This window comes from Periplaneta americana, chromosome 7 (assembly GCF_040183065.1).
Source record: "Periplaneta americana isolate PAMFEO1 chromosome 7, P.americana_PAMFEO1_priV1, whole genome shotgun sequence".
Taxonomy (NCBI): domain Eukaryota; kingdom Metazoa; phylum Arthropoda; class Insecta; order Blattodea; family Blattidae; genus Periplaneta; species Periplaneta americana.
Window position 1 is genome coordinate 14277211 of NC_091123.1, and position 24236 is coordinate 14301446.

At 37.1% G+C, this 24236-nt stretch overlaps 1 protein-coding gene across 1 annotated transcript in view; it reads left to right on the plus strand.

Moving 5' to 3' along the window:
• Positions 1–24236, plus strand: part of LOC138702931 (uncharacterized) — a 67688-nt gene that overhangs the window by 21853 nt on the left and 21599 nt on the right. The gene's annotated exons all lie outside the window — the stretch shown is intronic.

Consider the following 24236-nt stretch of genomic DNA (forward strand, 5'->3'; position numbering starts at 1 on the left):
GTCCCTCCAACTGCGGTCCACTGCACTCGAACTCAGGTCCCTCCAACTGCGGTCCACTGCACTCGAACTCAGGCCCTCGGATGCTGACACAGTCGCGGACGCACACTCGAGTCGAACTCCGGTACACAAGACGGGCTTGCTCTGTTCACTGGCTTACTGACTGAACTAATCATGAATGACTGCTCTCGTTCCCTCGCGTCCTTAATTTATAACCACAGCGACGTAGCCTCGAAAGTTCCACGCGTCTCTAGAGATGGCACTCCAGAAAAATCCAGAGCCCTCTCCTCTCTACCAGTACCAGATGCGCGCGCACTCTCTCTCCACTCTCTCGCCGCGTAGGCCCTTTCCCCTTACTTCTCTCCGCCGCGCGCCGTCCCCGCGCGATCTGCTTTCTTGCGGGACGCTGGTCGTGAGTTCGAATCTCACGTCGCTGTCACATTATTATTATTATTATTATTATTATTATTATTATTATTATTATTATTATTATTATTATTATTATTGATTTAATTCTATACCTAAGTCATCTGGACGATTCCCTGTCTCATATAACTCTACATATTTCGTCCATCTGTTCAGTATCCCTGGTTTGTCTGTTATTTAATTTCCGATTTCGTCCTCTATCAACCACATGGATTTGCTTTACATTTCTGTTTCATTCAGTCTTCCTTCGCCTTCTCAGTTTCTCTTCTTAGTTCGTTATAGAATGGAAATGTAACTGAGAGTTATGGTTACTATAATATTCATAGCGATTAATAAAAGAAAACACATTCAATTTGGTTTTCAACAATGCATTCCTGTTTATACAAGCAGTTAAATATAAGCAGTTTCATATTATTAATAACGTGATACCGGTATTACAATATATACAGCTGCACACTTTCCTTTTACTCTCACCGCGACCGCGACAGTGCGACTTCCGACTTCCACAAGGTGTTCAAGAATAAACTTCAGAAAAAATTTACGAACAAGTGTTTTAAAAACAAATTTCATTGTAAAATGAAAATGGAAAAAAAGGAAGAGTGAGAGAAAGCAAAAATGCCGGCCCCTGGAAATTTCCGCCCTAGGCAACTGCCTAGGCTGCCTAGGCCTAAATCTGGCACTGATAGTTAGGTCCCGGGTGGGTAGATGGGCTACACTAGTTGGTCCTAGACTATGCAGGCTTAGGGCTGCCGAAAGGTATGCTTAAAATTTTGTCTCAATTCTGTCAAAAATGTATGCAAGAGAATGCACAGGCACATTACTAAATTACAATTTTCTGTTTACTATTATTAGGCACTTTGGGGGGGGGCATGCTTTCTTGACCTCGGTACGAGAATGAGTTGATGTGGTCGGCACCACGCTCCCACCGACTTTAACCACCGGGAAAGACCCGTTATTGGATTTGATAGGAGGCCGAGTGAACCTCTGGACCGTTCTGGAAGATTGGCAACGAGAAAATCCCGTCACTACTCGATATCGAACCCAGAACCTTCCATTCCGTAGTCAGTTCCGCGAGCTATGCCGCCATTTTTAGGAGTAATGCAGCCAATATTTTAACGTCAACGAGGAAGTCAATAAACAAAACAGGAGTCATTGGTCATCAGAAAACATTACTGGATTCAGGAGTCGAATGATATGCCAACTGTGTTATGATCTGATGCGACATATAGAATTACGAATCATTGATTTATTCACGAAACATACCTGATAATGTCACAAGAGGTACCTTTTTCCTTTACCTTGGATCCTGAAGGTTATTTCCTTGATGGTTTCAACACGACGATGCCCACCGTGTTATAATTGATAGGTCCCCAGGTGGCAGCACTTGTAATTTCCTGGATATTGGATAGGCTGTCGATGACCAGTTGAGTGATCACTTGAAGACTAAACCGATTACAGAGAAAATTCGAAGCCTGGCTCATTGGAAGGGACATATGAGATGATTCAAGATATTACACAGTCTAGTGTATACAGTCACGAAGCTCAATACTTAATAAATATGCATCCATAGATAGTTGCTAACCACTAGGATCGCTAATATCGCCTCATTACAGACAATGCGAAATAGTACCTCCACAGTCTATTGTTCCCAGCACCCTTACAACTCAAGTTTCGTGACTGTATATACTAGACTGTGGTATTACTATTTGTCGTGACATATAGCTCTACTTAAAAATCTCTTCCTTATTATTGACTTCTATTATCTTTCTTTAATTCACAAATTTATTTTATTTATTATCTCTTCTCTCTATTCGTCTTTGAGTGTTTACATATCCGTATTTCTCTCATATCGTATTTCAAACGTTTATGCGCTTGATATTCGAGAAAATGGTCACAATTTTTGTTAATACGGTGACGTTATTTATTACAATAGGCCTTAAATGACTGAAATTATAGTGCGTTGAAAACAAAATACTTTCAAATCCAGACAGCTGTGACAAAAAATAAATGAGAAATGAATAAATGTGATGTCCAGTGTTGCCAATTCAGCGGTTTTACCGGTAGATCTAGCTAGCGGGTAAAATTTATTAAATTTGTATTGCTCAAATAGGGATTTAGCGATTTTTAACACTCACAGCGGTAAAATAATTTTATTTTTATATTGCCAATATAACAATTTAGCGGTTTCTGCACTGTATCTTAGCGGATTTTTAAGAATCGAGTTGGCAACACTGTGTATATAATGAATTCGTTATTGTTCGTACCAATTCCAAGTGATTAGTAAATATGGAGAGTATAAAAACGGGAATAGTTCATTTAACACATTTTAATTCTAAAAAATACTTAACTATGGTATTAATTTCCAAATGAATCCAATTCTCGTAATGGCATATTATTATTCATTACAATTTCAAACGACTCTTTGGCGTCATATAGATGTGTGAATCGTTTCGACTATCATTTGCATTGTTGTCTCGAGACTAGGCCTCATGGCATGAGGAAGCTGTTATGAAATAGATAACGAAAAGACTCCTCCTTGTTAAATTTAAATGCGGGGAATACAAAGACAGAAATAGTTAATGTAGCACAGTCTAATTCTAAAGTGCCGGTACTTAACTGTGGTATTAATTTCCAAATGAATCCAGTTCTCTGAAATGACATATTATTTCAAACAACTCATTGGCGTCATACTGATGTGTGAATCGTTTCGACTATCGATTGCATTGTTGTCTGGAGACTAGGCCTCATGGAATGAGGAAGCGATTATGAAGTAGTTAACGAGAAGGCTTCGTCTTATTAAATTTAAATACGGAGAATATGAAAACGAATGATAAGAAATACCAACATTTTATTTCAAACCCAAATATCCTTACAATCCCAAACATGCTCACAATAATAATCACGAACGAACAACATTAACGTTTCACGCAATTATGGAGATTCGATAAATTCCCTGTCACTTTTTTTATTTCATCTTGTAAATTAGTAGACCTATAATATGTTTTTTGCACGATAGTGTGTTTTCTCATCGTTACAGCAAACGGCCGCCACGATTGATTTTACTGAATTCGGAGTTGCCATCCTAGATAAATATGTCGAAATATTACAAATAGCTGCTCTAGTGTTGTAATGAAAACCACTGCCTTCTATGTATGCTACAATGCATGTAAAATTCATACGCAAAAGGCAGTGTTAATTAATATACATTATACGAAACAAATCACTGCGTTTGAAATGTACTGAACTTTATTTAAACAAGCCAAACTTCACTTAACAAAATAAATAAAAATTATTCCAATTGAGCACGAAATATTACAAGTACATGAATCTTTTTACTCCTTAATATTGAAGTTGATGGTGAAGTTTGTACATTGGCCAGACTGTTAACATCAGTCAGCTGTTCATAATGCAACGTACGTACTGTATATTAAGATTTTTAAAAATATTATTTCGAAAATATACTATCGTGCAAAAAATACTCTACAATACACGTTTGTGAAGTGCATTACAAAATCTCAGAAACTGAAAAAATTGCTCTGCTCGTTTTTAAAACTTTTCCTCGATTTTATAAAAAGCACTTTCCAACCTTGGATCGCTATATGCTATTTCTAGTCCTGCAATAAAATTTAATCCATATACTTCCAACAGTTTTGTTAAATTTATATGGCCTCTACAATTTTATTTTTCTTATACAGTCTGAACGGCGAATCGTCGAAGAACTGACATCAGATTATTTTTGTAAGAGTAGAAAATGTTACATAGAAAAATGTAGATGCAGTAACACAAGCCACTGGAATTTATGTATGGGAAAATATTTTAGTAATGTTTTACGAACTACTTTTTATAAACAAACACGTCCACTTGCAGTGGCGTACATCCGAACACAGATTTTATTCTATCTGTCGTTATTTTATCTTAGTAGAGAATATAACATTCAAAACTATTTGCTTTTACTGCCTATATTTTTCATATTAACGAAGAATTTTTGTCATTCTGTTATGGCAAGTCACGACTTAAAAATACGCATTTTTGTGTCACGCCTTCCATTCAGTCAATGAAATACAGACATACATACATACAAACATTACAAATTATACTCCTGCCAGTGTTACGAGTAAAACATTCGTTACTAAACGTGACCTTACGGCATTGTAAGGCCACAGACTTGTTCTGTAATCTTTATTATTTTAAATCTATATATATATATATATATATATATATATATATATATATAATTTGAACTGGTAATGGAAATTACGGGAAAACGGCTGAACGGATTTCAATAAATGACCCCTCATTTTGAAGCTTGGAACTCAAAGTTTTTCAGAAAAATAGTAGTTTTCAGTGAAATGTCAATTTTTCAACATAATTTTCCTATTTTCCAAAATCCATCTGTCATCAGTTTTGAGAACTAGCTAATTACATTTCAGAATAAAACAAAACACACACTACAATAAACAATATTACACGAAGGCCATGATCTGCAAGAATGCTGACATATTTAGAGCTCAAATTAAATTGGTTATTAAAAACTTAACTTACTAAAAATAATTTGCAGGTTCGATTCTGTGGTGTGTAATTTTCTGGGTACAGCTGTGTATTGGATATTAAAAGCTACAAAACTTGAGGTGGTTTGATGACATTATTACCATTAAGAATGAAATATTATTGTAGTTAATGCCATGATGTGACTATTTTTCATTAATTATACATATTAATGTTATATTGATGATATGAAAGTGAAACGTTTTGGGGTTATATAAGTGGATGTAGAGAATAACTTAAATTAGGTTTTGATTTCTATATTTTACTGAGTGGCGGCTATATAGTAGGCCTATATATAGTATATGTTACTGAAAGCTATAAAACTTACGTAAGATAATATTATTAAAAATAAAAAAATTAATAAAAGAAGAGGAAGAAGATCTCTAAGCCAAAGAGTTTTGAAATTAATATTCTCACAAAAAGTAAAGATTTGTGATTTCTATACTCATAAATATCAAGCAACATGAATACAATACGTAACTGCAAATATTTTTATAGTTATTACTCAAGTGGGATTGGGTCTTTTTCATATATTTAATGGCGGTGTGGTGTAGATATTTATATGCGTGATTCTGTTCAGTATTGGCTCGAGAGAGTGTATCTTTCATTATTATGGAAGCAAATAACTTTCAGAATGTCTGGTATTCTTCATTGAAAATAAATCTGAAAAATGTTTATTTGAACGTCTAATGAACTTAGTTTGCAGCATTTGCAGCACAAGCCACTAGTCTATATATAAAACGACAATTTTGCATCACTTTAATTTAGAACAACACTTTCTACTTATTCAGAAAGCTGACGTGAGATGAAGTCAGAAGTGTTCTACTGTAGCTTAGATTTTGCGAAGTGATACCCAAAAATTACGAGCAAATTAATTAAATTTTCTAACAAGAATGCTGAATATTATGATTTGATCGGGTTTGTTTAGTTGATACTGACTTCCATATAATGCGGCATTTTCCAAGTGGGCTCGGTGTATAAACTCATCTCATTCCTAAACGTATTACTTGATTCTGCATAGCAAACCCTCTGCATACAACACGAATCGCTTTTATCGTATGACTTCATAAACCCTGGATATAAACTAATTCGCTTGCAATTTCCAGCGTTTAAAGCAGCGAAACAACATTAGCCTTCATCTGTTTCAGAGCATCTAGAAGGTTTACACAATACCCGTTACCATAGCAACTCTGGATGGTCTCTGAAAAGCATGAGCGTCCGTAATATTGAAAAGGACTTAAAAGGCTCGGAATAAATCATGGCCCCCGCAAAGTTTCGCAAGTTTGTGTCTACTGGTGATTCTATGCGCGCCACAAGGAAGCGGAGCGCTCCCGTGGCGCTGAATGAAACTAATTAAAACTTGTTTCGCAGTTGTGAATGTCACCAAGGCTTCCTTCAGAGTTCATCTTGCATACTGCAATCTCCGACACGGCTTGTGTCATTAATGCTGTCTACATACGGAATGGCTCCTAGGCCACCAAATCCAGCACTGCTGGTCATCGCACTGTTCAGGGGTAATGAATACAGCTTGCAGAGGCTTCCATTCAGAAATAGAATTCTTTACACGACCGAACTAATGAAAGTCATGCATAATAGAACCACAGTGCTTGGTCCACACGTCATCAATAGTAGTCGAATTATAAAACCTGGTTCACAGTGTTGCATATTATCCAGGGGCCATACACTTCGAGGATCACCGCTTTGTTTCTTCTGTCTCGGATGAAGGTTAATGACGTAACACGAAAGCTGCAGAGCTAAAAGCGAGATTATGCTCTTCGATCTAATTCCGGGAAGAAAATTCGGTAGAGTAGAGCTTAACACTGGACGGCTAAGGGAAGATCTCGTATTGAAAACGCATCTCGTAGGCGATATTGTTTCTTCTCTTGACGTCACAAGAATCGATAATTCGCTAACGTGTTACGTGAGTCAGTTATCCAAAGAGTTGTGAACTTGCGTGATATTTTATTAAGATTCTTTGATGAATAATGATAATAAATAAATAAATAACAAAAAGGGCCCACATCTGTGGAGTAACGGTTAGCGCGTCTGGCCGCGAAACCAGGTGGCCCGGGTTCGATTCTCGGTCGGGGCAAGTTACCTGATTGAGGTTTTTTCCGGGGTTTTCCCTCAACCTAGTATGAGCAAATGCTGGATAACTTTCGGTGCTGGACCCCGGACTCATTTCACCGGCATTATCACCTTCATCTCATTCAGACGCTAAATAACCTGAGATGTTGATAAAGCGTCGTAAAATAACCTACTAAAAAAAAAACAAAAATAAGATAACATTTATACAGAGTGGACAGCTCGAAAGTACCTAATTTCAATTGTATGTGACTGGTGAACGGTTGAAGATAGAACCTTACGGTAACGTTTATATGAAAGGGAAACTCAACACGTTTCGAATCCTGTCAGTAGATGGCACGCAGACACGGTTTCCTTTCGTAGATTGTGTCGATTGTCAAAATGGCGACACCGCAGATGAAAGCGCACTCTGTACTGAGGTATGCGGAGTTTAAATAATTGTTACAGTTCAAAGGGAGTATCGGCGAGTGTGTAACCATGATGCTCCAACTGCTAAAAGCATTAAGAAGTAGCACCATACATTTTTAGCTACAGGATCGGTGTTGAAGAAGCATGGTGGTGGTCGTAGAACATCCGACGAAATGGTTGCAAATGTTCAAGCCGCGTATGAGCGAAGCCCGCGGAAGTCATTAAGAAGAGCTTCACGGGAACTTCAAGTACCAGAGTCAACATTGCAACGAATTGTCCACAAACGTCTCAAACTGTACGCAGTTTTTTTCCACAAATTGAACACCTGCAGCCTAACATCCTTTTCCAACAAGATGGCGCTTCTCATACTGGTTCAATGACGTTCGTACGACTTTAGACAACGAGTTCCCTGGCCGTTGGATTGGTAGGGGAGGACCGATCGCTTGACCCCCCGAGATCTCCGGATTTAACACCGCTCGATTTCGTTCTCTGGGACTACGTCAAAAATAAAGTGTACGCCACCCCAGTCAGAGACCTTCGTGATCTTGGAAGCGCATCATAGAGGCTATTGAGAGCATTCCAGAAGACATGCTCCAACGTGCTTGGCAAGAAATCGTTCATCGCCTCGACAAATAACAGACAGTCGATGAGCTCTTAAACCTACGGACCAACCCCTCAAGGGAAAAATTTCACTTTTGGTATATTACGCAATCTGACGTAAAGAAAGCCCTGAAACGAATCACAACTAAAGCAGAAGGACCAGACCACGTCAATATTTCGTCATTAAATAAAATCATAGACGTAATACTACCGACTGTGACCCACATTTTCAATGCCTCAATTATGACTTCGACTTACCTACAGCAATGGAAACTCGCTTTTGTCCACCCAATTCCCAAGACCAAAACACCGACATCTTATAACGACTACAGACAGCATCCTACCTGCCCTATCCAAAGCATTGGAACGCATTGTACACAAGCAACTGACAGAATACTTAAACAAATACAAACTTCTCGACTCTTATCAATCAGGTTTCAGGGCCGGACATAACACAAGTACAGCATTACTTAAAATCACGGAAGATCTAGGCGAGGCCCGGGACGAACGTAAATTGACAATAATGACTTTACTTGACTTCAGCAAAGCCTTCGATTCTGTAGACATTGACTTGTTAATATGTCAACTCAGAAGACTACACCTACAAGAGCACGTTGTCCTGTGGTTTGCCTCTTACCTTAATGGCCGCCAACAAAGTGTGATAGCTGGAAATCGTTCTTCCCCTTGGCAGGCCGTGAGGTCAGGGATCCCACAGGGATCAGTTCTTGGCCCTTTACTATTTACAATTTATATCAACGACATATCAGAATCTCTAAAGTACTGCCGACACCATCTCTATGCAGACGACCTTCAAATATACATAAAATTCCACACTGACGAAATAAATGATGCAATAACTAAAATTAATGACGATCTGGACTCAATCTGGACATGGACACGGAAATTCCGACTTAAACTAAATCCAGAAAAATTACAGTCAATCATTGTGGGTCATTCACGTTTGTTAAGCACTATTACCATACCAAATTTGTCCCCGATTAAAATACATGGCACCGAAATTCCGTTCAGTGAATCAGTAAAGAATCTAGGTATTTATATGGCTAAAAGTTTAAATTGGAACATTCAAGTTGCAGAAACCTGCAAAATAGTAATATACGTTACAAGAGCGGTATGTTGACGTTTTCATGGTCGAGGAAAAGATTGAAAAAGCGAAACGTAGTTGAGCTTTTTTAATTTCCGATAACATGAAAACAAACATACCGCTCGTGTATCGTACATTATTTTTTGCGAAGATCGTTTATTGCATACCTGAAAGACGAATTTCTAATTAGTTGCAATGAAATCTCCATGTTGGTTTCTGTTTAATGACACCAACTTCGGAACACCAAAATATCTTTCTTCAACATTGTTGCTGTAAAATGTTTTCTGTGTTTACTATACTCCAGCAGGCCGTGATATACGTCTGTCTTTTTTTCCCCCAGTCTATAAATGCGAACTTAAAACAAACGGTAAAGTTATGTAATGATTTATTTTTCATTTTAATATTTTAACAATATTATTTATATAACATATTGCAGTAATAACATCGGCACCTGGAATCTCGTTGATTTTTTCACGGCTTCCTTAATGTTACTTGTATCAGGAATGCAATAAGTTTCGTGGAGTAGTAGACTTTACTTAATTTTTGCAAATATTTAAAAACAATAATTAACAGTGCAATTTAGGTGAAATTGCAGTGGTAAGTTTCCAATTTATAATTATTACTATGTTAAACATCTCTAAAAATAATATATTAAAAGCCTAAAGCAGTAAAATGAATGTCGCGCTTAAGCGGTAAGAAGAGGGAAATTGTTATGTGTGTTACGTTGGGAATACTGAATGTGGTATTTCACACTTACCGCGTATTCGTTCTGTGCGGAAAACAAGCAAATACGCACGATCTCGCACAAAAGTATTCTCATTAATCCACTCGTTTAGACGATTGAAGAATGTTCTACCCTTTTCCATGAAAAAAATATTAGTGCAAACACTCGTGACGCCCCACTTCGATTACTGTGATATTCTGTTTACTGACCTAAGCGTTACTTCGACGCAAAGACTACAACGTGTTCATAATATGTGCGTCCGTTTCGTCTGCAATATTCGCCGGGCTGATCACGTAACACCATCCCTCGAAATGTTGTCCTGGCTCCGTCTAGAAGATCGTAGGAAAATCCACTGTCTTTCCCTTCTCTTTCACATATTGCATTTCTCCACTCCTGTCTATCTTGCGTCTCGTTTCCAAAATTTATCCACCCATCATAACCTACTGTAGACACACGATCACAACACTCCTCAATATTATCCATTCCCTCCCTACGAACATCCTCGTATTCATCTTCTTTCACTGTGGCTGTTCCTCGACTTTGGAATTCCCTACCGAGTAATGTCAGGGACTGTCAGACATCAAACCAATTTAAGAATAGGCTAACTAGATATTTTTCTAACAATTCTTGTTAACAGTAATAGCTGTTTCAAGTTTCTCAATGTTTAATTGCTATATATATCACAGATAAATATCTAAATTATCTCATGATTATTATTATTATTATTATTATTATTATTATTATTATTATTATTATTACTATTATTTTTACTATTATTATTATTATTATAACAACTATTTCTTATCCATGTTTATTATTGTCACACTAACATTAGTTATCCAATTTTCATTATTTACTTTCATGTTGTTTTATGATCTAGATATTAATGTAATAACTATGTAAGCAAATGTATTTAATTAGAATTAGAGTCTGGCTGGGCGGAAGAGAAGGCCTACTGGCCTTAGCTCTGCCAGATTAAATAAATAAATTATTATTATTATTATTATTATTATTATTATTATTATTATTATTATATCGTCACAGTGACAGCTGGAGCTCACGTAGAGAGATGGTGATGTGCATATCGAACCTTTGTTGAGTTTTCCTTTCATATAAACGTTACTGTAGGGTTCTATCTTCAACCAATCACATACAATTGAAATTAGGTACATTCGAGCGGTCCACCCTGTATTATATACAACTGCTACGATCATTATTCGGAAAAGTATTGAAGAAATTAGGAGGTAGAAGCAAGAAAAAAATTGGTAAAATCCTACAAATCTGGTCCCTAGTTATTAGTGTAGGATTGACTTTTATTCATAGCTTATTTCATTCCGTTCACTAAACACACTTAAATCTTCCAGCAAATTGTATTTATTTATCCTAATTCCATTGCCCTACTTCTTGGATAGACGTTAACTAGCAATCATAGAGATTTCCTCAAATCTCCAGTCAATTTTTTTCATGGTCCTCATCGTTCCTTGATGGAATTCGAAACCTACACCTATAGGCCTCTGTAGGGATATCTTACGCGAAGTTTTACCGTTAGATGGCAGGAGCGTTCCGAACGGCACAACTTGTAGGGCAATATTATGTCATATGCTACAGTTGATTATGTTCTCCCGCTTGTTGATTTTCTGTGCGTGTCAAAATTATAATTATAATTATTTTGTATAACCTAGTATAATTTAATATAATTCAGTATTTTCTTACCTCATAATTTAATTTAATTTACAATAAATGATAGCGTAAACTTGTAGAATACTGAGCGATTCCCCATAAGAGATGGATGAGGAAATCTGCAGTATGCAGAATATAGATATGAGTAGATTGAATGTTCGTGAACCTAAACGAGAACTTGGGAACGAATAAAAAATTAGGAACTTCGTCGAAGGTGAATATTGCCTCTTTAATCATTAGTACTGTAAGTACCGTACGAGAAAACAGGATATGCAGCCACCAATGTGTTTTTTTTTATAGGGAAGGGACTATAGGGCTTGAATATCTCGTATTTTTTTCTTTAGCTGCAGAAAGATCAAATGCAGTTTTTAATAGGACGATATAATGTGATCGCAGTAGTATCACGATTATTCCTGTGTTTTGTACGTTAAGGACATGCAGTTTTGAATACTATGTAGGATGATTTTGAAAATCGGAAGTGAAAACCTGGTTTTAATAATTAGTCTACAGCAGGCGTCGTCAACCGATCGCACAGTCGTGCTGGCTGGAGCTGCACAGAGCACAAGTCTACACATGAATCAGTCGCTGTGCGGGAGAGGGGAGGGGATGATAGTTGAAACCGGGTCAGTGGCGGTCTACCAGTACAGTCATTCAAGCGTTGTCCGGCATCTCTTATACTCTTACAGCCTATTGGTTATGCATTATTCCATGTGTTTCTATTTGAAATATATGTAATAAAATTTATCCTATAACTTAAAGAATTTGATACATGCAATCATTAATTTCTTCTGGCAAATTAGTAAACAAACAGAGCACATTAAATATGCTGAAATCAGCCAAATAATACACTGAGTTTAACGACCCATTTTGTTCCTAAAGCTAGAAACAATTTCTTCAATTTTATGTTTAACATAAATTATTCCTTTTTTCAACAACCGTAAACTAAATTATTACATGAAAATAAAGACCACAAATATGTACAACTATTAAAAATTAATAAACTATATTCAATACTTATTCTCCATCAAACTACAGCGTATATAAGAGAATTGTTTTCCTGTACAGTATATCTAACAAACATTTTTCGCTTCTATTAACATAGTAAATGCCAAATGAGCTTATTAAACTTACTTTAAGATAACGAATTGCAAAAATTAGTTTATGTTCGACCATGCCGAAATGTAGTAATTATATACCTGGTAGCAGCCCTTTAATGGACCTCATTAAAGTACACCTATTCATTAAAGTTCAGGTGTTCCACCAATCAGAAAACACCATTGTAGCAATATGAAAGCGCAAGTATCGATTATTCTCGGATATGCAATCGAAAGACAACTAGCGAAACGTCACGGAGGCTGGAAATGCAATACTGTCGCGGAAGGTTATGTTCTGTTACTATAATAATTAGCGTTAATTGTAAATAATATTCAAATAAATTCAATTTGTCATCTCGTTTTTCAATGTCTAAATCAATTTCAAGGTTATATCAAGATTAATGTTTATTTTACTCTCTAGATTATATAAAGGTCAATGACATTTGTTTCTCGAAAAAAAAAATCAATACTTTCGCGTCTGCGCACATCTCACAATTTACGAGATATTGCACAAGGTCAATTCCGCTCCCCAGTCAGATAAGAATAACATGAATACTTATGAATAATTTCAAGTTAGAAATATGGTCGAGCATAAAAAGTCGTATGAAACTTGCCTATAATGTTAATTAAGACGCTCGTATGAAAATTATGAAACTCGCTTGCGCTCGTTTCATAAACATACTCGTGTCTTAATTACTACCTTTATAGGCTCGTTGCATAATGTACTGTACTTTTGTACTGATGGAGTTAGAAAAAGAATGTGTAATGTTTGTTATTATTATTACTATTACTAGTATTATTATTATTACTATTACTAGTATTATTATTATTATTATTATTATTATTATTATTATTATTATTATTATTATACACATTAGTAATTAGCAGAGAGAGCATTTCGTGTACGTAAACCGTTAAGTTAACTGCTACATGCACTATATCGCGATGTATTAGAGAGCAAGGAAGGGAGGGGGTGAATGTCATCGTGTCGCTACAATAACAACGACTGGAGTACAGTTCCTGCAGCAAATTATCTTTACTATTCAGTAATTTCACTTTGTAATATTAAATAACCTATTGTTTATATTATGCATTTAATTACAACATACATAGTTCTGTGTTACATGATATTAATGTAGCTACATAAGAACAATATATTGTATATAAATACAACATAGAAAACATAGTATTCTGTTTTGTACTACTTTGCTCTTCATGACTACATTTGTTACAGTGCACGTCAATATACTTCATTAAGCTTTTCTGCTTTCATTTCGTCAGACCACAATATTCGCATTGATTTTTCAAACAGAGCTGCAATGGTAACACGATTTACTTTCTCTACCTCTTCGAATGTCAATAGAAACTTTTTGCCCATACCTTCACTTTGAAGTGCCCCAACAATAACATTAGCAACAGATCTGTTTGCAATATTTGTCGTTTCGTCTGTAGATATCCACAATTTTTCATCTTCTAAGGTTTCTCTAATTTCACGTAAGACATCTTCATAACATTTTGCTAAATAACCCGTAAGCAGAGTAAATTGTTGGGGTAGTGTTCTACCTGTATATTTGAGCAAAAATGATCTGACACATGGGTGTTCCAGTTTTTTAAATGGAATATTTGCCCTAACGAACATGTGGCACAAGTATTGGTAAAAATCACATTCCACATTTGAACTCGTGGGAATAGCTTCGACTTTTTTCGAATTCAATAACTTAAAATATTCCTTGTGTCTTTTAGAGTTGTAGTGTTTTTGTACATGGTGTCTCTTGTTCCCCAGTAGATCGACTTTACACACCATGCATGTAAGTTTTTCACCATCTGTAGGAAAGTGCTGCGATCCGAACTCCTCAACAAATCGCTGCAATTGTACATGCCGAGGCTTCTTTTCTTTCGGCATATCGTAAACTATGTTGTAATGTAAAAGCAAACAAATGCTTTACGGTAAACACAAATAGAACTAATTAGGACTGCGATAGGAAAAAAGTGAATACAGGAAATACTGGGTGTTCAGTTCAAAGTGTGTCATGGCTCGCTGTATGCCGTCATGTGGCTAGCCGATGAGCCTAGAGAATTCAATATTCGTACACTTCCGCAAAGGTGTATTACCTAGGAGGCAGAGAAGTTGCCTAGCAAGTACGGCGTTCATTCTGAAGAGTACGTACCGATGCGTACGATAACGCTGGTAGTGGCAGGAATGTGAACTGTTTGGAAATACGTACTGTCGGGATATGGGGAGAGGGTTAAGACGATTACTTACGTATTTGTTGACATTAACTTCGACGGTCAACATGGACACGGAGCATTTGATTTGTGTTGTGGAATGTTACCGTACGCAACCGATGATAACAAATACCCTGCGTACGACTTGCCGGCGCAAAACACAGTTCGAAAGAGGTTATGGTAGCACACAGACAGTACAGACCGCCATCTGTTGCTACGACGCGACGTTCAAGTTATACCGTACACGTTCTCAAGTTCAGATTGAAGAACGCCTTGAATAATAGGCAACTTCTCTGACATATAAGCTGAAACTCGCTTCAAATCGGTGACTCAACAGTGACGTCATGACACACTTTGAAATGAACACCCAGTAGTGTAGAAGGACCAATAAAGTAGACTATGCAGAAGACAGGAAATTCAAATACCCCAGGAAATGCACAGGTATTGAAAACTATCTAAGATAGCACGTGTAACATCAGAGAGCTCTGCGCATACAAGGACTGTACCTTGTAGGTAAGACCCCTTCCCCCACCTCGTGACGTAATCAAAGCTCTCGGTATAGTAAACTTGTGTCCACTGATAACGTACCCCATCTGCTGTCTTTGGTAATTAGTAATTTTTGGATGGGAGTGGTTCGTTCTTCTCCCCTATATTTTTCATAATCATTTGAGTGATAGGACGAATAATATCGTTGTAGGTTGAAATTTCTTCTGTTATTTATAACTTTAATTCAGAACTTTACCACAAACCAAACACGTGGACACTCCCGACTTTTCAGCAAATAGAAATGACTCTTCCCATAATAACAAATTCAATGGCGTGGATAGCCTATCGGACATCCCTTCTTCTGACATTTCTGGTCCGTCTCTGTGCACTACAGAGAACGGTGTCCTTGCGCCTGCACAGACATCGCTACACAGCAGGCGAGACGCTGTACGTAACTAGCGCTACAGTCAGTTGAGGACGCCTGGTCTACATTAAAGGCATTATTAACGAAATGAATTTTTGGAGTCAAGGTTCCCCTGCTTTCTCATTTTATACATAGACTATATTAGACTATTCATAGGCCTATACATTTTTTTTTTCACTACGGATCGTCCTAGGTAATAAACATCCTTACCTCCTTACTTGAAGGAGAGGTGCAATTTAATTAATAATAATCCGTGGCGCTACAGCCCATGAAGGGCCAAGACCGACCAGCCGGCTGCTGGCCTCACGGCCACATGCCGCAGCAGAGGTGCACGATCATCCAACCAGAATGGAGGTATCGTGTGGTTAGCACGATGAGCTCTCCAGCTGTTATAGCTGGTTTGCGTAACCGGATTTCGCTACCTATCGTAGCTCCCAAAGTGCAACACGATGCTGGTGGGCACCGGTCCCATACACTGGCCGAAATTTAATGAGCAAATTTCTTCCCTCATGAGGACTCGAACCAGCGCGCATTCCGTAACGCGAGTCCTAGGCAGGATGCCTTAGATCACGACGCCACGGAGCGTGATACAATTTAATTAGTTACATTTTTTAGGTTGAAAGAATATATGCAGATTCTTTCGATACCTGATTGGAGACAAAAAGCTTTCTCTGGTTTTTAAATATAGAAACACAACAAGAATTTGGCATTTTGAGTTGTTTTTAAGAGTATTTAATATACCAATACTGTACAATGCGTAAATCCTCAGTGTTTAAATACTGGAAAACAAACGCACATGCAAAGCACACGCGCGCTATCTGTTGGTGCTAGTTCAGGATATCCCTGGAATCTGTTGTTTCAATTTTGAATCAGCTAATAACAAAAGAGTAACTGTTATGCGTTCATGACACAAGATTAAACTCCATTCACAGTTCCATACGGTAAACGTGAATCATAAAGATTAGCTATGGTGCATATGAGACTCACCCCCAGATTATGTTCGCTTCCCCTACAGGTTTAGCGGAAGGCTGATTTATGTATTATAAAAATATACACTTTGACTGTAGCTCTATAAATGGAAGGACATCGGTCTACAAATCTTAAGAGATTCTTTAGCTATAGTACACAATCATTTATAATCTTAAAAATTAAAATGTAATAACTTTTTGAAAGTGATAGCTGCTGATTCAAAATGACATAAACAAAACAAAAACAGTTATTGTACTATTGCATTAAAATTATTAACACACATAAATTAAAATATTATCTTGTTTGCATTGATGAATAGGTTATATTTTCGTGGTAATTCTTAGAAAGGGCAGCTATAACTTTCTTTATTTCTCTCTCTAAACTCTGTATTTATGTTCCTCAGTTTTACCCCTGATCACATATATAACAGATTGGCCATAACCATATTAAAAACGGTAACATGTAGAAGAGAACAACCACCAGGCTCGCCACTGTGGATTAGTAACGACCGCTAGATGAAAGTACAGTTGCTCCATGCAATTGAAATGGGAGTGATAACGTGATTTCTTCTACCGTCGCTAGATGGCAGCATAGTGAAATTGATAAAAGTTATTGCCTTCAAAGCCGATAAGAGTGATCAACCTGTTATATGTGATCTTGGGTTTTACTTATGATGTACTAAGCCTTGTCTTTTAACTATTATTTTATCGGTGACTTGGATTGATTCACTGTTAAGGTCCGTACAGATAGTGGCAAATCATTAAATAATTTTAAGCATAGACCTATATAACTAAAATTCATTTATGTTCTGTTTAATATAACATAAGAAAGTACAAGACTAGTATTATTTCTAATAGGCAACTTATTATATATAGCAAGTAAGTTAAAGTATATAAACTTGGTAAAATCAAAACTTTTAATTCCTGAAAACAAAACATACAAGAATCTATATCTTCCAACTTCTTCTATATAGCTAATTTTATTGTTTTCTCTTGCCACTTAAACATAGTCTAACTTTGGCACCATTAGAGTTTTATATGGCAATATATACTTACTTACAAATGGCTTTTAAGGAACCCGCAGGCTCATTGCCGCCCTCACATAAGCCCGCCATCGGTCCATATCCTGTGCAAGATTAATCCAGTCTCTACCATCATATCCCATCTCCCTCAAATCCATTTTAATATTATCCTCCCATCTATGTCTCGGCCTCCCGAAAGGTCTTTTTCCCTCCGGCCTCCCAACTAACACTCTATATGCATTTCTGCATTCACCCATACGTGCTACATGCCCTGCCTATCTAAAACGTCTGGATTTAATATTTTTAATAATGACAGGTGAAGAGTATAATGCATGCAGTTCTGCGTTGTGTAACTTTCTCCATTTTCCTGTAACTTCATCCCTCTTAGCCCCATATATTTTCCTAAGAACCTTATTCTCAAACACCCTTAATCTCTGTTTCTCTCTCATAGTGGGAGTCCAAGTTTCACAACCATACAGAACAACCGGTAATATAACTGTTTTATAAATTCTAACTTTCAGATTTTTTGACAGCAGACTAGATGACAAAAGACTCTCAACCGAATAATAACAGGCATTTCCCATATTTATTCTGTGTTTAATTTCTTCCCGAGTGTCATTTATATTTGTTACTGTTGCTCCAAGATATTTGAATTTTTCCACCTCTTCGAAAGATAAATCTCCATTGTATTTCCGTTTCGTACATAATTCTGGTCATGAGACATAATCATATAGGCCCTACTTCGTCGTTTCGGGGTTTACTTAGCTATACTTGCGAATTTCCGTGTTTTCCCTAATCGTTTGTGAATTTTCTTCATCATCATCATCTTCTTCTTCTTCTTCTTCTTCTTCTTCTTCTTCAATTCAAGGGATAGGCACATGCCTGTTTCGGCTTCATAGTGTATCCGTCCAACGCTTCCTAGGTCTTCCCGGATGTCTTCTCCCTCTAGGTCTATAATAAATTCATCATTCTTCTTGGGGTTCTTTCTCGTGTCATTCTATTGCCATGTTCTGCCCACTGACCTCTATAATTCTTAATTTTTTCTTCTAGGGAAAAGATCATCAATTCTTCTCTTATTTTCTTATTTTATCATTTCTAATTTTATCCGATACAGTAACCCCTTGACTGACCTTAGAAACTTCATTTCAGAGGCCTGTAATTTTTTACTGTCAGCTGCAGTCATCGTCAGGTTTCTGATCCAATTTGCAAAGATGGTACTGCCATTACTTTATAAAATTTTCTCCTAACATATTCACGTCATGAGCATAGACAAGAAACTAATGTAACCCGTTCAATTCCAAACCCTTTGTGCTATCCTGAACTTTCCATAGCAATATATATATATATATATATATATATATATATATATATATATATATTACATAATTATTAATTTAGAACCATAAACAGTTCATCATTTGATACAAGTAATGAATATGTAGAAATTTTGTTAACTCTAAACTTTTTTCTTATGGTTCTTCAAAGCTTCAAGACCGTAATACATGAATAGTGACTTGGTTTTTTATAATAGCTGAGATTAACAAAGGGTATATACCGTATATATTATTAGAGGACCTCGGTGCCCTCTATTCAATTCAATATTGTGTAGTCAATTACTTTGTATAGTTATCACGTAGATACTTATTAACGGAAAAAAATTCGTTCCGGCACCTGGAGTCGAACCCAGGACCCTCAGCTTGACGATACAAAGGAATAGACTTCGGCCAGCGCTGTGATTCGGGTCTCGGCATAGCTCAGATGATAAGAGCACTCAGCGTGCTAAGCTGAAGGTCCTGGGTTCGATACTCGGTGCTGGAACGAATTTTGCTCCATTAATAAGTACGTAACAAAGGGTAGCTAATACCAGAGACCTGCAAGAGAGCGAGCGCGGGATATCGTTATCAGTCCAGGAAGGCGCTGACGGAATGAATGACGATCATATACGAATATTTCCGATAAATCACGAAGTAAAGCAACACAACGAGCGATCGGGTCTGACGACGAGCGCTCGGTGTTCATGAGTGCTCTTCCGGTAGCAGTAAGCAGTAGGTGAATTGTAGGCTTGTCTAATCAGTACGTTTCATCAAAACGAATGTTGAAGATGATTCAATAGTATCGACGTCGATCTCAAGCAGAGGCTCGGACACCGTCTCTGTTGATGGTAAAAGATTACAAGACACGATGTCAAAAGTATATGCCGAAAATAAAATTAAATCAGCAGAGTCAGAGTAGTGGAAAAAAAGGGAGAGCAGTTACTAACTCTGCTTGGACTAAATTCGGAGAAGTAAGGGATAAGAATACCTTAAAGTACATAGGATTGTCCACATCTGTGGAGTAACGGTCAGCGCGAAACCAGGTGGCCCGGGTTCGAATCCCGGTCGGGGCAAGTTACCTGGTTAACGTTTTTTCCGGGGTTTTCCCTCAACCCAATACGAGCAAATGCTGGGTAACCTTCGGTGCTGGACCCCAGACTCATTTCACCGGCATTATCACCTTCATTTCATTCAGACGCTAAATAACCTAAGCTGTTGATAAAGCGTCGTAAAATTACCTACTACAATAAAAAATAAAAATATTCCCAAGCTAATATGAGTAAAGTTGATATTACGTTCGAGATGAAACAAAATATATCGCTACTAATTTATTATTTGCATTTCATACTTCTACAGACAGTTTTAGTTATCACATATTAAATGTAATTTCTCGGTTTTATATACATTTTATAGTAATATAACCAAACATTTCATTTGCATTTACAATATAATTACGATTAAATTTGTGTCTCAGTTTGTTTTTGAAGTTAAATGTTAAACTGAGTAGGAATGAAATATATTTATACAGAAAATCATTTCAGGCTCTTTCAATCTAAACAAAGAAAAATGTGTAATTAATTAAATTTCCACTAAAATATATAATTGTTGAAAGCAATCGAATGATTATTCCATTGTAGGATTAAATCATTCGAATGCATGAATGAATTGTTCAATAACATTGCAGTATGTTGATTACTCATTCTATACGTAGGTCTATAGCCTGAGAGCAGCGCTCTTTTTTCTTATCGCCATGTAGGTCAGGTGTTTAATTTAATGAAGATCAGGGTCAGATACTGGGGCTGTTAGAAGAGTCAGTACGCTACAACCACACAGAACATTCGAGGCTTATCATTCTATTTTTGCGTCATATGATTCTGAACTCGAAGCTCTTACCATTATCTTAAAATGGAACATACACGTATTCTGTTATGCGAGTACATATTTTGTGTAACTTCATACGGTGGTATGGTAAGCAAAATCAATGAATAATCGAGTGATATTGTGAATATTTCTATTATTTCGAATGGTTTTGATAATCAAATGAATTCATTCGATTTTTACCAATGCTGTACTACGTAGTATTGTAGCATACTGCTTCGCGTACTGTGGTTGAAGCGAGCGCTCGTTCTGACAGGGGAGCGATCCCCCGGGCGAGCTCGAGCGAGCGGAGGCCAAACCCGAGCTCGAGCGATTAGACACGAAGAGCATTCGGTAAAACCGATCTCAGATATCGTTAAGCATCGCTCTCTTGCAGGTCTCTGGCTAATACGTTTTTACACAATATTTCAAATAATTTAGCTCTATTTGAAATATTTTAAAAATAGAAAATTACCTTAAGAATGCTCATGTGAAGTTTTTATTCGTGCCCCCCAAGTAAAGCAACATAAGTTCCGGTACAGCTTCATGTAATGAGTTAATACATAATGCGAAAAATTTCAGTAACTGATGCAGGAAAGAGAAATATTCGCACAGATTCTCTCTCCACACTTTCCCTTACTTCTGAGCCTTTCAGTTCACACATTATGGGTACGTATAGAGAAATGCAAAAGTTTCGTTAGATTGTGTCGAACCTGTGTTAAAAACGGCAATGAAACAGATGAGAGTCGGGATAAAAACGTTAATGAATGCTTGGCAACGTAAACAAATGAGCGCAGCATCGCGGCCTCCTGACACAATGCACTAATTAGCGACTGCAACGCCTGCGCGCTCTGCCAGTCAAGTGTTGATTTGAGAGCGCCGTGACCACGTGACTCGACGCTTTGTACAATGACAAATTAGCTTCATTTGCCACTGCTGCAGCTAGCCCGTCTTCCGAAAAGAAAACAAGCGTTATGACATCATCATTAGATTGCTTGCTTGCGTCTTCCTTAAACGAGATCTGATTTGGACCAGACTTAATAACATTTAATGCCAGTCAAAAACATATCGCATTGAAAAGAAACATTTATGACTAAGATGGGAGTCTTAACTCCCAAGAACTCCTCTCATTGTTTGGGGCGAGTGAGAAAATACAGAATGAGTCATAAATAATGTCATTAATTCTGAGGGATGTTTCCCTTAGTAAAGGGCAACAAAAACCATGTATTGTAGGTCCCTATCACCACGGCATGGCGCGTCCTCAGGTTGCAGATCGAGGAGACGGCCTCCAGATATGGAGGGTAGCTGTGAATATATTGAATAAGCAGTCGCTGACAGCCGATGAGGGGTGGTCCTCCAGCTTGGGGGTTGGGCGAAGGGCTAACAACCCAGAGCTTGTTACGAATCCTTCAAATAAGCCTCGGAATGGGACTGATTCTCTGGCACGACCACAGCAAAGGTGTTACTTGGGAGGCCGGAGAGAAAAAGACCTTTGGGGAGGCCGAGACGTAGATGGGAAGATAATATTAAAATGGATTTAAGGGATTTGGGATATGATAGATGATAGAGAATGGATTAATTTTGCTCAGGATAGGAACCGATGGTGGGCTTATGTGAGGGCGGCAATGAACCTCCGGATTCCTTAAACGCCAGTAAGTAAGTAAGTAAGTAGAGGGCAATAAAAAAGTCAAATACCATTTTGCTATGTTTTGAATAGTTTTCCAGAAAAACGTGCATTTTAAAATACGAGAATTATGAGACCGTGCAATGCTGTAATAAGTAGAGAATGGACATCAGGTTGTGTTGCTCTAAACAATCCCTTCACCTGGCTTATTCTGAATAGAAGGTCATTGTCATGTACATAGTTTTTGAAGTCGTAAGAAAAAATATGAATGATAATGCGTTTATTTTATTTATTTATCTAAGCGATAACAGCTCCCTGTATTACAGGCTGCCACAAAGACAGAGCATATTGTGTAATAGGCAGTTGGAAGTATAAATAATATACATATGTTTAAGTTGAAGGGAGTCTTACAACAACGACAAGAAATGACTGAATAAATAAGTAGCTACTAATTAATTAGTTGAAGATCATTGTTGACCGTAGAGATGGTTGCGGAGTATAAATATTGATCCTCTCAGAGCTGCAAGAACGATGTCATCAATTGCCTTCCTCTGTAGGCCGAAACGTTGCCAGGTCTGGAAGAAGAAACCGGGAATAGTTCAACCATAAGGCCTATTACTTCAATTTGTTGTAGACCGTATTTGTCCATGAAATATGGAACGGTACGTACATAGATGTCGTTTTTTTTTTCAGGTTGGCTCTTTTGTTTTTCAAATCTAACGGTGGGATCGATGATGTAGCCATTGTTGTTATTTGGCGGGATGGCAATCATGTCTATTCTTCTTGTACTGCCATTGTCTGCCAGTCCGTGAACTTCTTCGAATACTTGAAAATTTAATGATCTAACCAGATTCGTCGTGAGATAACTATTGTTTAACCCCTAAAATGGCAAAGCTTCATTTCTCACACGAGTTTATTAAACCGTGTCGGACCGTAAAGAAAACAACTATCGCAATGTCCATATTTTATATGTACAATATTATAATATTGTGAAATTTTAATTTTCCTACCAATTTTTTTCTATTGTTCTATTAAAATTATAGCATAATAGCCTATTAACCTGTTGTATCCTATAGGATACTTTGTGAATTTAAGGGTTAAACTGTGTTAGAGAGCGAAGAATGAACACTGCTCATTTCACGTTAAATAATATCTTGAAGAATTTAAAATAAACTCTACATCTTAATTTTAATGAATTGTTCAGAAAACGCAGACAATAAGACACGCTTATTTCAAACTGAATTGAAAAGATTAAGACAATTACCTACTCTCCCATTTCATTTGAATATTCTAGAGAACGTGAACAATAATGGTGCTTATGTCATGTTAAAAAAATTAAAACATTTCAAACTCTACAGGGAAAAATAGAAATACAATGACCTTATTTTACATTAAATTAGCTAAATTAGAAATACTATTTTTAAACTCTTCGACATAATCTTAATTAAATATTCGGTGAACAAACTGGACTACCACACCTTATTGGCTGTCCACGACTGCTTATTCAATATATTCGCAGCTACCCTCCATATCTGGAGGCCGTCTCTTCTATCCGCAACCTGAGGACGCGCCATGCCGTGGTGATAGGGACCCAAAATACATGGATGAAATTTTCATACTTCTTCCGTTCCAAAAAAATGGTATAGGAACAAAAA